The sequence below is a fragment of the Globicephala melas genome, chromosome 12 (assembly GCF_963455315.2).
Source record: "Globicephala melas chromosome 12, mGloMel1.2, whole genome shotgun sequence".
NCBI lineage: Eukaryota > Metazoa > Chordata > Mammalia > Artiodactyla > Delphinidae > Globicephala > Globicephala melas.
This window is the reverse complement of record NC_083325.1, coordinates 58,764,725-58,778,630: the sequence shown is the minus strand read 5'-3', so window position 1 is coordinate 58,778,630 and position 13,906 is coordinate 58,764,725. Positions and strand designations below refer to the sequence as shown.

The 13,906-nt window shown below is 44.6% G+C and overlaps 1 long non-coding RNA gene across 2 annotated transcripts in view; it reads left to right on the top strand.

Moving 5' to 3' along the window:
- The window catches only part of LOC132593316 (uncharacterized), a 107,708-nt gene that overhangs the window by 62,781 nt on the left and 31,021 nt on the right, over positions 1-13,906 (top strand). For both annotated transcript variants that reach the window (XR_009566233.2, XR_009566232.2), the window contains exons 4-5: positions 3,574-3,790; positions 13,672-13,798. This is a non-coding gene — a long non-coding RNA (uncharacterized lncRNA). The remainder of the gene's footprint in view (positions 1-3,573; positions 3,791-13,671; positions 13,799-13,906) is intronic.

The following is a 13,906-nucleotide window of genomic DNA, read 5'->3' as shown; positions in this document are numbered from 1 at the left end:
ATCAATAACCCCAAGACTGTTGCATGGGGTTGGTTTACAGGCTGTGAATAGAAGAGGGCAAGGATTGGCAAACTTTTTCTTTAAAGGACCAAATGGTAAATATTTTAGTCTTTACTGTTCAACTCTGTTGTTGCTCTAAAGCAGCCATAGACGATATGTAAATGACCAGATGTGACTGGGTTCCAAAAACACTATTAAAAGAAACAGGTGGCAGGTTGTATGTGGCTAATTAGGCCATAGTGTGCCCATGCTAGAAAAGAGCAAACCCAACAGGGCGTCACACTGGCTCTCAGGTTGCAGTGGGAAGACACAGGTCAGAACTGGACATTTTAGCTAAACCCAAAAAAGCGAGTGAGTGTTGGAGCTCTATATGAGCAAGTAGGTCTACCATGGTAGGAAAAGTCATGAGAATGCATGAATAATAAAAGAGTGATAATAGCAATGGCTAATATTTACAGAGAACTCGCTCTGAAACTTGTATTAAATACTTTACATGTAATCTTTACAATGTCACGTAATATTTATAATAATTTGGTAATCTCATGTAATTGTTATAATAACCTCAAGGTAGGTGTTATTATATTCCCATTTTATAGATGAGGAGATTGAGGCATGGAGAGGTTAAATAAAGTTCTCAATGACATACAGCTAATAAGTGGCATAGCTGAGATGCGAACCCAGATGGTGTGACTTTAGAGGCTGCTCTTCTATGCATTACGACCTCCTGCTAGGGGACAGAGCCATGTGCAAAACCATCCTAGCTGGGAGAACATAGAGGGTCTCCTTCTAGGTACTTTAGTCTTGGTTCAGGTTCACTGTGCTGAGGATGGACCAAGAATAGAGCCCTGGGGTGTACACTGTGGGGAGACTATTCTCCATGGGTCTTTCATGTTTCTGCATGTCTTCAAGCAAAGGCATCGGCAGCCTTTTGTTGAGACTGTCTTTTCAGGGGTATTTTTATATTGAACAGCCTTGGCAGATAGAGATAGTATCTTCCCTCTGGAGCAGAAGGAAGCTTTGTTTTCTGTACTTTATAATAAAGACAGTGTCTCCCTCTGGGGCAAAGTTGGGCAAGTTCAAAGTTGGGCAGCCCATTATAAAAGACTGGGGTTCTTCAGCTGTGTTGGAAACCCACTGTGTGTGTGGTATCCACATGGGCTACCCTGTCACCCCCTTGGGATTGGAGGAGGGCAAGGGGAAATGACATGAACATGAATCTCATGTTGCTCTGTGTGTAGAATGTAATGAAGTCCTTTGTCTTTGGCCCAGGAGTCTCGGGTCTTCTACCAGCATCCATGAATCTGTGGCAGCTAACTGGTTATTGCGTAAACAGGGTAAAATCTTAGATCTTTCACAATTCTGGACATACACAGAAGGTACAGTGGGTTAGGAAGGCTGGTCTGAGGGTGAAGGCTGTCCGCCCTTGGCTTGGCTTTGTGTCTTTTAAAATTATGCATGAATGCGGGCCATGCTATGATCTGAATGTTTCTGTTCCCCCAGTTCATATGTTGAACTCTTACCCCACAAGGTGATGGTATTAGAAGGTGGGGGTCTTTGAGAGGTGATTAGGTCATGAGGGCAGAACCCTCACGAATGAGATTAGTGCCCTTATAAAAGAGGCCTCAGTGAAAAGATGATGTATAAGAAGCGGACTCTCACCAGACACTGAATCAGCCGGTGCCTTGATCTTGGACTTCTCAGCCTCCAGAATTGTGAGAAATAAATTTCTACTGTTTATAAGCTACTCAGTCCATGGTATGTGTGTTATAGCAGGGAAAACAGACTAAGGCCAGAGACCTGTACTGAAGCCAGAGAGAGGAGAGCCTCTGTAAGCACCTGTAGCTCTTGATCCCATAACTAGCAGAGTGTTGTGGATCCTCTGACTTCAGAAACTTACCACAAGGAGTTAAAGATGTACAGTTGATTCACTGGAATGATCTTCAATGAACCATAGCTGTAACGTAAATACTACATTCCAGTAATCTAATATAATCGTTCTGGAACCTAGCTGCTCATCAGAATCACATGGTAACATTTTAATTATTTATTTATTTTTGGCTGTGTTGGGTCTCCGTTGTGGTGTGCGGGCTTCTCATTGCCGTGGCTTCTCTTGTTGCAGAGCTCAGGCTCTAGGCATGAGGGCTTCAGTAGTTGTGGCACACAGGCTCAGTTGCTCCATGGCTTGTGGGATCTTCCAGGGCTCGAACCCGTGTCCCCTGCATTGGCAGGTGGATTCTTAACCACTGCGCCACCAGGAAAGTCCCCGCATGGTAATATTAAAATAACAACTTTTAAAACAACGGATTCTTGAGCACCACCTCATACGTAATGAATCAGGATATCTGAGGGTGAGGCTCTGAAATCAGTATTTTAAACGTTTCCCAGATTATTTAGAGGCAGTCATTCCCTGCACGATTCTAATGATAAGAATTGAACTACATCACAGACAAATCCCACTGCTTCTCTGTACCTAAGTTTCTTCATTTGTTACAAAATAGAATCGTGTTGGCCAATATGGTGGCAATTGGCCACATGTGGCTATTTAAAATAAAATCAATCAATGGTTAAATGAAGTTTAAAATTCAGTTCCTCAGTTGTATTAACTACATTTCAATAGCTACATGTGGCTAGTGGCTAAAGCATCATAGAGTGCAGATACAGAGCATTACCATAATCACAGAAAGTTCTATTGGATATCTTATCATACCAGAAAAGAAGGAAGCCATAAAAGACTACTGGGGTTGTATCACAAAACTCAGGAACCAACAGGAATAAGCTTCCACTGACCAAAGATGGGATAATTTGAGCACCCATTAGAATAATAACTGCAGTGGATTGAAGTGCATTAAATATATTTAAATCCATGAGTTCATAATCATATAAAATAGAATTTATTGGTGACTAACCATGCTAGGGAGCCAAGTAATTATTTGAAAACTGGAAAGTAAAGGGTTATCAAGCATTTAATCAGTAATTTCGTAAAGGAAAGGCCATATAAATGCTTGAGATAGTAATGAGATGCATAGCAGAAGGCCCACTGGCACGTCCCATGGGACTGAGTGCCTGTTGCGCCTTGCCAGGATCAGTTCAAGAACAAATACATCCTAGTACTGCTTTTTATTCCTTCCTTCTTTTGCTCCCCATATCCTGCCCTCTTATTCTATGGGATTCTCACATAAATTGCTATGTGCCAACTTCTGTCTCAGGCTCTGTTTTGTGGGGGAACCCAGGCTAGGACAGCATTCTAGCTCAGATTCTTGAAAGAGAATCCAGCCCGCCTGGCATATAGATTTGATTGCTGGGTTATGATCCTCCTCCTGGTCCAATAGCCTGGGAGGCGCTGCCTCTTCCAGAAATGGAGGTGGAACTTCTTAAAGTAGAAACGGTAGAAGCGCGAGACAACTGTTGGAGACATGTTGATTAACGTGTCCAGCCGACAGCTCTGCTACTGAGAGAGAGATTTGCTGACCAGCAGCGTCAGTATCACCTGGGAGCTTGTTAGAAATGAGGAATCTCAGGGCCCAGCCGGACCTACTGAATGCAAATCTGCTTCTTCTTTTTTTTTTTTTGCAGTACACGGGCCTCTCACTGTTGTGACCTCTCCAGTTGCAGAGCACAGGCTCCGGACGTGCAGGCTCAGCGGCCATGGCTCACGGGCCCAGCCGCTCCGCGGCATGTGGGATCTTCCCGGACCGGGGCACGAACCCGTGTCCCCTGCATCAGCAGGCAGACTCTCAACCACTGCGCCACCAGGGAAGCCCCGAATCTGCTTTTTAACAAGATTCTCCAGGTGATTTACATGTACAATAAAAAACTCCCTTCTAGAGGGAGTAATAATTATCTGGCTCAGGGATATTTTTATAATAGATAAGATGTTGCATCCGAAGGTCAGTGGGAAGCACATATAGGGGAAGGAGAGAGAGCACGTATTGTTGGAAGGGGGTGGCGGGGAAGCCAGGAGGCAGGGGAGGTTGGAAGAGGAAAAGTGGGATTGAATCTCCGTGAAAACACTTTAAAATCCGTAATAGAAAAAAACATTCTGTACCTACGTTATTATACCTGCACCAGAAACCGCAAAACAAGTTCACCCCGCTTCGCCCCAGTGAACAGAAAGCAATATCTCCATGTGTCGTAGACACACAGCAGGTGAAATATTGGATGCAAGGCTTGTGTTGCAGGGGGCGGTATTTGTGAGGCAGGCAGACCCAATCCTGGCAATCTACCGCTTCCCTCTGGACACTCTGGGCTTCACCATCCCTCCCCCACCCCTGGACATCCTTCATCCTCAGTTCACTGTCCCTTCTCCCATGTAAGGACTTTTAGCAACAGTACATGGTGTACTGGCTCTCCAGAAACAAACATAAAGCTCTGATTTGTAGTGTTGGCCAATTTCCATAGTATAAATACTCCCACCATGGCTGATTGTGAGCTGCCATGAGGTTAACTGAACACGGGGTTGGGAGGTGGCACACACTGGCTCCAGCGCACTCCAGGAAATAAAGGGTCGAAAGGACACAGTAGAGTGGTTTACAGCCTTCCTAGAAGTGAGGGGAAGAAAGTCAAGTTGATGAAGGCCTGGAGCGCTTGCTTTAACTTCAGCTACTATGATTCCAAAACACAGCTATCATCTCGTCCAATCTGTGGCTATTTTTTTCGTTTTGTTTCTAATTTTCTTTGGCCATGCAGCCCGACCAGGGATTGAACCCTCACCCCCTGCAGTGGAAGCGGAGTCTTAACCACTGGACCGCCAGGGAAGTCCCTGAGGCTGTTTCTTAACTTCAACTTTATTGAGAATGTCCTTATGTTGTAGCTTTAAAAGAACCAGAAGCTCAGCTGGAGAAAATGTTTGAGGACAGTCAGAATGACTTACAGTCTATATTTACCAAAGCTTCTTTCATTAACATTATCGAGGCTCTGGAATGCTCACACCCACCTTTCATGGGCACACCACACCCCATTCTTCCCTGCCTGAGTGTAGTCCTAATGACTCCCACTCAGCTCCCTCAAGTGTCACACACCCTGCTTCTCTGGCCGGAGTTCAAGCCCTCACCTGGTTTCCTTGAATGCCATCTAAGCGCTGCACACCTGTCTTTCCTGGGAGGTTAACAGCTGGCACATAACTCCCTTCCCTTGAGGATATTAGCAGATAATGTATATCGGTCAAACTTGCTGTAGGTACTGGCAGGCAGCTTAGACCTCTCCCCCTGCCCACAAGCACTGCCATGGGGGCTCAATGTTGGGTCTCTCAAGGCCTGATCCAGGGACCCCATCACCGCTGGGCACCCCCCAAACTCCATAACCATTGCTTTCTGTTTGATGCAGCTCTGGGCCAGCTGAAGCACACTCTCCTCACCTTTACCCACAAAGTGCACACCTGAATTTCGCATAACTGCTCTGGTTGCCCACCTTTCTCTTCTTCTTGGAAAGCATCCAGTACTAGGAATCCAGCTAACTACAGACAGCCCAAATTAATGCCTCTTAACCTGCATGAAAAAGAATTTTTTGTAACCTTCTCTTTGGTGTTGGTGTCTAATCGATGATAACTTTCAGGAAAGAAGCCCTTCTACTAGCAGGTTAAAAGTATTCATTTTTTGCAGCCCTGATATCTGTTTGAAATGTAACAGCTTGTTTGTTCCTCTCCCCAAATGAATGCACCTTCATCTTTAGATTTATGATTTAATTTTTATTTCTTCTAAAATAGAGACAGAAGTAGTGGAAGTTCCTATACCTCTAACTGTCAGAGCTTCTCTATGATTTCTTGGCCAGTCACCCAAAGCAGCCTCTAGTTGGGTTTATCCCTTTTAATTCTCATTCTCTCTCCATAGTGTTTTCTCCTCTGAGCACATAAACACATCACTACCCTTTCTTCTAAAGTCAAGGCCAGCTTACATGAAGGGGAATGGTTGACTCTGCCAGTAAGTAGCACTCTAGGTGGCTCAGCTAACTCACCACAGTTTGGGTGTCTTTCCAGGTTGGCGGACACACCAGGGCCAGAGATCAGTGTGTCTTTCTTGCCAACAGAGAACCTTACTTCACCCTTCGAGTGTTCCATTCAGAGTGGAGGTCAAAGGTCTCCAGACTAAAAAATGCCTTTAACTGAAGCCCAAGTTATGCAGGAAGGAGTCCCAGCTTCTGCTGTTAGGCCCGAGAGGCTGACCATGGAGCATCCTTGACCTTTCTCTGCCTCCCAGAGGTCCCGTGAACTGGGGTCCAGTGTGTCCTCTAACCCCCCACGGAGGTTCCTCGTGAAAGGCCTCTGCTGAGTTTGCAAGGACACAAAAATGGAAATGCCCGAGGGGAGAGATTTTTCCAAAGTTCTTGGTTGTCGGAGAGATGAACATCATCAAATGGCTCTGAAAGAAAAGCTGAAAGAGATCAACATTGTAAGCCGTTGGGAGATTAGACTGTCCAATCGACTTGGTTCAAGATGAGGCAGAAGCCAGAGCAGAGATAATTCTGCACTGGAATTGCTAGCATTATGAGCAAGGTTTCAGGGAACTTATCAGGAAAGGTTAACTTGAATGGGCACTAATGAGTTGATGACTCAAATCCAGGAACAAGTAAGACCATAACAACCAAAAGCATAGAGGTGAGATGCTATGCAATTATAACATCCCCTAGGGACAGGCATTGGGCTGCAGGATGAGATTGGCTGACCCCTGCCCAGTGAGCAAATGATGAGGTATTTAACTAAAATGTGGACTGTGAATATGCCCAGAAGAATTCTTAATGCATGCACTTGAAAACTTTAGCTCTCTCTCTCTTTTTTTTTTTTCGCGGTACATGGGCCTCTCACTGTTGTGGCCTCTCCCGCTGCGGAGCACAGGCTCCGGACGCGCAGGCTCAGCGGCCATGGCTCACGGGCCCAGCCGCTCCGCGGCATGTGGGACCTTCCCGGACCGGGGCACGAACCCGTGTCCCCTGCATCGGCAGGCGAACTCTCAACCACTGCGCCACCAGGGAAGCCCTCTCTCTCTCTTTTTTGTTAAAGCCCTTTTTTGGACAAAGGACTAAACTAGATGTGGGCAGATCTTTAAAATGCATAAGATCGGGTCTACCTGAGCCTTGTGTATTGTAGGTACTCAGAAAATGGTTTATTGATTATAATGTAATAGGGCTCATCCCCTGTCATGGGGTGGGAGGGGGGGCTATGGCCAGGGTCTTTAAAGAGTGAGTGATAGTGACAAATGTTCAGAATGTCCCACAGCGGTCTACAGCGCCCAGTCCACAGATGGGCTGCCCCTCTGCTAGGACAGGGCTTTATCAGTTTATTCCAAAATGGGTAAATGTTGAGTGTTCCCTTGGCCTTAGAAGAGGTAAGACATAGCACAGGGCATTAAACATAGTACAGGGCATTAATGTAAGTCTTCAGTTCAGGCTGAGGGGGTCAGACGTGTGTATTAACATGTATTTCGAAATCAGGAAAGCAGTCTTTCCCTTATCCTCCCCACTTCCAAAATTATCTTTCCGAGATATTCTCTATTGTTTTCCCAGTGCAGTTAGGTCGTAGTTTGCCTTATAAGGAATTTTAGAGTTTTAAGAGCTCTCACTATAGGAAGTTTTTCCTGCTGTTCTGCCTGAGTTGCCTTCTGCTTAATTTTAGTTCATTATGTCTGTAAAGACAGGGAGGGTTTTATGGGGCAAAAGGCCCAGTCATCATGGGAAGAATGAATCATTTCAAGAACAGTGAGATGGGCGCAAAGGCAAAGACAGCTGAGGGGCAGGAAGCTGGGGGTGGATGGGTTATTGAGAACAGCATCAAAAGTCTGTCTTTTCTCTCTGTTACTCCCACTAGGGGGTGCCCAGCATTCCAGAATAATCACTGTTACTAGGAAGTTGAGGTTTGAGGCGGCATTTCCTCCTAATAGAAGGGCAACAGCTGATCCAGGTTTCCTGCATCTCTGCCCTGATTTGAGAAGCGATCTGGGGGTGGGGCATAGGGAATACAGGGATTGGGATTGAGGGGAGGGGTCTCAGATCGGTAAATACACGGATGCCACTCAAGCATTTGAGGATTCTCAGTCCGTGGAAACCTCTGGCGATATCCTGGGTTCTCTAGGACCCACTGGTCTTAAAGTCATTGGCTGGAGTAATTATGGATCAGAAAAGTCCTCCTGGGCCCAGGAGAGGTGACGATATTTCACCCCTGGGGCTAAAGAATTTATGGTAATAAGACATGAGCAGGACTGAGAGATTGGTTGCAGACCAGGGATGGAATAAAGATCAAAGATGAGGTGAGATTCTGAAACAGAGTGGGTAACCGGTATGGATGAAGGTCAGGGAGAGGCGAGGGTATGTTGAGGGTCTCAAAACATCTAGGCCCTCAGAACGGTCACAGCATAACTTTTAGTTATGAATGGTTTTGTGAAAAGAAAATGGAACTTGGACTTTGGTAGACAGGAGTTCAAATTTCAGCTCAAGCATTCAGTAGTCATCTGACCTTGGGAATTTTCGAAAGTTATCCGATATCTTACTTTTAAATATATTTTTTATTGAAGTATATTTGAATCACAATGTTGTGATTTTTTAAATTTATTTTTTATTGAAGTATAGCTGAAGTACAATGTTGTGCAACATCTTTAATCCTCAATTTTCTCATCTTCAAAATGGGACTAATGATACTAGGGCTACTTGAGACTTTAAAAGATATAAAGGCATATAAAGCACTGAATAAATCTATTTTCTCCCTTTTCTTTTTTCCCATTTGGAAATGGCTGAGGGCAAGGAAAGGAGATATATCTATTCCTTCAGTTCTTGTACCCCAAGATGTAGGATATCAGGACTGCAGCCCTGAGGTCAGAGGGTCCTCTCGGGCCTCTGGGGTTTTCTGCACCACAGAACTTCAGTGAGTGCTCAGGACATGCTGCAGAAGTCCTGCCCTCTTTGACCCTGTGGACCCATCCTCATACTTTGCAGGCTTTTGAGCCATAATTTTAGAAACCAGCCTCCACCTAAATTTATAGCGGTCACCATCTGGTCCTGAGGCCTTCAGTCTCCGAGAATTAAACTATCTTGCCCACACAGAGCACCAAAGCCTGGCCTGGAATCCAGGTATCACCAGTTAGTCCATGTTAATATGACAATAATTCACAATTCTCTCAGCACAGTTTTACAAAGTATGGGCCACAGACCACCTGTACCAGCATCAGCAGGTGGGCTTGATAAAAAATGCAGATCCTTGGCCTCCTGCCAGACCTGTGCAACCAAGACTCTCTAAAGTTTAAAAGCAAAGGCGTAGAAAGTTAACCAGTCCCAGGTTACACTTTTACATGGAAACACAATGCCTTAATCCTCCAGAGTGCTCTTTTGTAGAGGAAGAATGGGGCTCTTCAGCAGACTTCTCCTTGCTTTGCAAATCATACCATACAGGTGTTTCTGACGCTGCTTATTTATAGAGCCAAGTCTGCCCCTAGCCACTTACTTACTTCCCCTGGAACTTCCTCAGTGTTGGAAACATCACTGTGAAGGTCACAGACCATTTCTGTGGACACCCGATGAGACGATGAGACGGTGTGATTCAGAAAGGTCACTTTGATTCTCTCCTGGCTTCCTGTCAAGGCAGTGGAGAGTGTTCTGGTTCTTGTTTCTGGGAATGGGGGAGGGGGCCACCAGGATCAAGGTTGATCACCAGCTGCCCCTTCCTTTGCATTGACAGCGCACTTGCTGCCAATTTAGCAGTGCTTAGGCTGAGGATTGGGGCAAAAATTAGCCCTTCCTCTAAAGCTGTGAACTCTGATCTCTCAGTCTAGAGAGAGCTGGGCTGTGGACATGTGAACAGACTCCACGAGCTTCCTCCTGACAGCAAGGCCTGCATGAGCTGGCTTTTCAGAAGGAACTTGTGACTGTGGATCACTCTCCAGAGAGACAAACCTTTTCAGACTTAAGAGAGACGGCAGTGGCAGCAGCCTCTGCATTAAGTTTTGACCAGCTCTTACGGCCCTCTGAGTTACACGGTTCACCCCGACCTCTGGGGCATCCCTGCACTGCAGAACTACAGCGGCTGTTCAGGGCATACTGGGAGCTGTGGAGAAATTTTGCAGTAAGGATTCACATCAGCTTCAAAGTGCCCAGAATGAGCATTAAAATGCTGCCAGGAAGACAGTTGTTGCTACGTTAAATCTCTGGGGGGACAAAGTGGGAAACGAAGGTTAGTAAAATAAAACAAAACAGGTCATGGTTGTGAAGCAACCTGTCCTCAGGACCTAACTACATGGAGCTGGTGTCGGCCTCTTTCCGAGAGGGGCTGTGTCCCTCCCTGAACGGGATACTGATAGTAAAGAGCTGCCCCACATAAAGCATCCTTTGCACCCTCCCAATCGATTCTTTCCCTTTTTGTTTTCTAGGAACAAGAGGATTCATCTGACTTAACTGGAGATGGCTCCCTTCCCCATTTATTGTCCCATTCCTAAAGCTTCCCTCCTACTGGGCTCAGTGAGAGCAGATGGTACAAGTTCACAGATACAGAGCTACCCCTCTGCTGGGCCCGAGGCAAAGAAAACTCCCAATCTCTTTCTTGTATTCATTGGGTTCTGCTGAACCTGGAAAGGAAATAAATTCCAAAGGCAGGAAATGACCCACAGACCATAACAATATGTGAAAAGCCAAACCGGTGCTTCCGTCGCTTTATTTCAAACTATTCTAATCTGCGTCCCAGGAAGCCTAACCCATTACCAGATGGAGATCTGTTTTCAGATGCCTCTCGGCATCTGCCACTCCTGGCTGGTGACGTTTGCGCATTTCAAGAAGGTTGCCACTCCTGGCTGGTGACATTTGCACCTTTCAAGAAGGCAAACCTGTCCCGATAGCTTCAAACTTCCAGAGAGGTGCAGCCCCAGGAAAGTCCTTGGGTCTCTGGCTGACAGCAGCAGCCATCTCATGTGCTTCATTGTAGCTGAACTGTTGCTGACCTCCAGCCTAGAATGCTAGCACACCGAGTCTGTTCTTGAAGACTTGCAGAATCTGAAATCACAAAGCCCCGTGTTGCCAGAAAAGGCTGGCTCCCTCGCCTGCTTCCTAATCCCTTCTCACCAGGCTTTCCTAAAGAAACCTGATGAGTCAGGAAGAAAGAAAACGTGTCTGAGACAGAGCTGGGGTTAGGCTGGTCTCTCTCATCACTTCTGAAAGTTCCTCCTGTTTCACTATGTGGAGCATGTTTGGGGATTCGGTTGTGCTTTTCCTGTTTCCTCCTCTATGAGCTCTCTCTTTGAGGACCACTTCATTTACCACTCACGAAATCAGCTTGGCAAAAGCGGGAGGCCCTCTGATGAGGAATTCGTCACCGCTGCGAGGAAGTTTTGACTTCACTTTTGTCCCCAGGAGCATGGCAAGGAAAAACTCCCACCTCGACTCCCAGGTGGAACCATCATTCAGTTGCTTTGTTCTGGCCTGGGGGCCTGTGTGTTTCCTAGGCCCTTAATTTTTACTGAACGCCCTCCATCAGTCTTCCCACTGAAGGCTGTGTACCAGTTAGATTTTAAACCCAGTGAGGTAGCTTCTGGGATACCTTGCTTCAAACAGGTATCCTGCTAATCCCTTCCCCAGGTAATCAGAAAGTAGCTATAGTTGAAATGAATAATGTGCCCAACTCTTTCAACACTTTCGAAATGTTAAACAGATTAAAGTATAAAGAATCCAATATATTTGTTGACATCTGGTTTATAGAAAATCTCCAGCAAGAAGGAAGGGGGGAGTTCAACATCAGGCTGGGTGAAATGGGAGCAGCAGTGAAGGGCACTGCTCTCCTGCGTTCCGGCATCAGATACCTGTTCTGGAGTCCCAGTGGCTCTGTGCCGCTATCTACAATTGTGTGCTGTTTATTATGAAATATGCTTTAAAAAGTATATTCTGATAAGCTTGGATTTATCCTTGGCGATGGAATGTAGTTTCCATTACAAGACAGTAGCTTAATATCAGAGGTAGGTGGTATCAACTATATGAAGGTGGTAATAGACAGTAGATAAAAGAACATAGGGGATCTTTATGAAAAGGAGTGGGGAGAGAGGCAGAGAAGGAGAAAGGCTTTTTTGTTGTTGCCAGGAAGAGACAATCTTGCAGGGAGTGCAAGATATATGAGTCTCTCTCTTTCTCCCCTTGCCTCTGCCTATGGAAAAGGAGCCAGGAAAAGCTAGAAACAGGAGACAGAGGGAGGCCATCTCTCCAAATGTTGGTGCCAGCCAAATAGGATAAATTGTTCATATTATGATGATGACGACAACTATAATGATGAAGAGAACATATAGACCCAGATGAAAAAAACAAAGGCTTTGATTTCAAGCCATGCTTAAGTCCCAAAGTACTCCTGTTAGAGCCATTTACATGACCCAAGGGACAGGAATTTAGGGTGAGTGAAATAAATACAATTGGATAGAAAAATCAGGATTAGATTAAAATGTGATTGAGAATGGTTAAAAATTAGGAGAAAGGTACCAAATTCTACTTATTTTTGTACTGCTTTCAGTCTTGATCTAATGATCTGTTAAAAGATAACATCATGAGTTAAAAACTGTATTCTTTTTTTTAAACTGAGGTATAACTGAATGTAACATTTTATTGGTTTCAGGTATACAACATCATGATTTGATACTTGTATATATTGCAAAATGATCACCATGATAAGTCCAGTTAAATCCATCACCGTACATAGTTACAACATTTTTTTCTTGTGATGAAAACTTTTAAGATCTACTCTCTTAGCAACTTTCAAATATGCAATATAGTATCATTAACTATAGTTACCACACTTTACGTTATATACCCATGCCTTATTAATTTTATGACTGGAAGTTTGTACCTTTTGACCTCCTTCACCCATTTTGTCCCCCGCCCTCACTCCCCCAGGAACCACCCATCTGTTCTCTGTATTTATTTATGAACTTGTTTAAAAACTGTATTTTTATTTAAATGTATAACAGAGCAAAAGATTTTGTTCTGTTCTCCGAGACACATATTTGGTATGCCTGGCCATTGGGAGCCTTCTCATCCGCTACAGCCTTTACCAGAGACAAAGAACAGAGGATGGAATACACAGCTTCTTGAGTGCTAGCAGTGAAAGGTCAGAGTTATAACATGACAGTAAATGTTATATTCTGCTTAATCCCAGCTTTAACAGAGGTAGTTGCTAGACACTTAAAGTGGGTGCTTATATTTTACAAATGGGAAAATAGAATCAAAAATGGAAAAAGAATAGAGCCAGGAATCACAAACTATGCGCTAGGTGCCCAGGACACCACAGCAAACTCACGGACATCCCGTGGCATAGGCTAAATGTTGAGGGAGATGTGGTGATGCTTGACATTTGTTGGCCACCAGGTGAGCTACTTGGTCAAGATTGTTCACAGTTTCAACATTAGATTGTGCTGCACTCCTTTCAAAGATGTCTTATCTTTGAGAAGCTGGATTTTCAGCAGCTGTTATAAAATGCAAGTAGTAAGTGAAAATCAGTGTGAATACGAGGTGAATAACTGGTGGTGTCTATACAGGTTCCAAGGTTTGAGAGACAATATTCAATGCCTGGCATACATATCCTTTTATAAATAACTGTGGTTAAGAACAAAATAAAAATATTTTTTCTTTCAACTTAAGTGTATTATATTTTCAAATGGCTAAGTTGTTGGGAACTTTCTACTGGATAAATGAGATTTATGTTAGGTTTTTTTTTTTCTTTTGGCCTAGGAGCTCTGTGAAAAAATTACTGAGACACTAAGATGCTGTGAATTGGGAAAGTTTGGGAACCTCAAGATTAGAGCTATACAAACTGTCTCAAAGGGCAAAGGTGGATTTTAATGGCTTAAGCTCAATGGTGAGTATAGAAAAGTGATTCTATTTATTTTCCCCCAGACCATTCAGGGCACTGCTCACAGTAGTTCCCCTGTTTCCACATAAAATGAACATTCTTAGTCTGAATGAT